This window comes from Corvus brachyrhynchos, unplaced genomic scaffold, assembly GCF_000691975.1.
Source record: "Corvus brachyrhynchos isolate BGI_N302 unplaced genomic scaffold, ASM69197v1 scaffold26, whole genome shotgun sequence".
Classification (NCBI taxonomy): domain Eukaryota; kingdom Metazoa; phylum Chordata; class Aves; order Passeriformes; family Corvidae; genus Corvus; species Corvus brachyrhynchos.
Genome location: NW_008239324.1, coordinates 7,293,559 through 7,294,884, shown reverse-complemented (window position 1 = coordinate 7,294,884; position 1,326 = coordinate 7,293,559).

The window sequence follows — 1,326 nt, the reverse complement described above, 5'->3', positions numbered from 1 at the left end:
CGAGAGCACCAGCCCACCCAGGGTGTACCCAACCCCCAGGTGAAAGAGGGTAGCCAGTTTGACCCCTCCCTCTGTGGCCACGCCTTTTGTTTTTCTTAAGCACACAGTAATTTGTTGCCCCGGCAACATCAATGGGAAAAATTCTTTAAGAGAAAAAGAAAACAGGAGAACTCCTAAAAACCCCAACAGATGGATATAGTTTTGTGCGTGAATCAGCTTTAAAACCACATTGCAATTGCTTAGGAACAGGCCACATTAACATAGTATTGTAAGTCCTGCTTATCCAGTATTCAAACTTGCTGTTGTACTTCTGTCTGAATATTGCAATCTCCAGGGCAGTCAGTTTGGCATTTCTTGAGTGCAGATATCAGTGTTTTAATTAGAAAGTGTTACAACATGTTAGGAAGAGGAAATCCTGTGTACCAGGACTTCTGTTTGCATAAAAATAGCAATACAGGCAGACTTAACTATTGCAAATTGAGTTCCATCTGTTTCTTCTACTCATCTCAGCATTAGTTTCAGGTCCTAAAAGGAAGTGAGTTCACACTTGGAAGGGGTGGTGATGGGAGGTTCTTTGGTAATTTTAATCTGTTTAAATCAGCATGGTTGCAACATATTTCTCAGATGAGACCTTATGAGAAATATTAATCTTGGGAGATCAAAGAAAGAGGTTAAAAACCAAGTCAGTAAAAAACTTTTTCCCATGTTGCTCTGCTCTGTGGGTGCCTGAGGCTGCCCCAGTTTCACAACTAATTTGACCGGCACCCTGAAGTTAGTTCAGAGAATGCCATACACTCTCAGGATGTGAACATACAGAACATCATCAACTGTCACCAGTTACCAAACACGAAAGAAACAGGAAGTACCAAGATAAGTTTTTCTCTTCACAGAGAAAAGATTTCCTGAAGCACATCAAGATACCACCAAAGCTCCTAAGAAGGAAGCTAGAGCTGAACGTTCCCTGTAGCTGAAAGAAAATAGTGCATAATAACGCAGATACCTTTCAAGATGAGCACAAATTAATACTATTCTGACACCCTGTCTTGGTTTGAAAGACAGGTGTCTGCTAAGGAAGGCAGGAGCCTCCCTTGGAATGGCAGATGTGACCCCCCTTCCCACCGAGTTATTATAATTCCGAAATCAAGGGGCCCTTAGGCAAAGACGTGGGAAATAAGAATAACAGTTCTTTACTATTATATATCTATATGTGTATAACCAGTCAAACAAGCAGCAATAACCATGGCAGTAACAGCAAACAAACACAAACCCAGTCCCAGCCTCTCTCGGCTGTCAGGGTAGTTCCCCTCTGGTGCAGGTTGCCCCGGC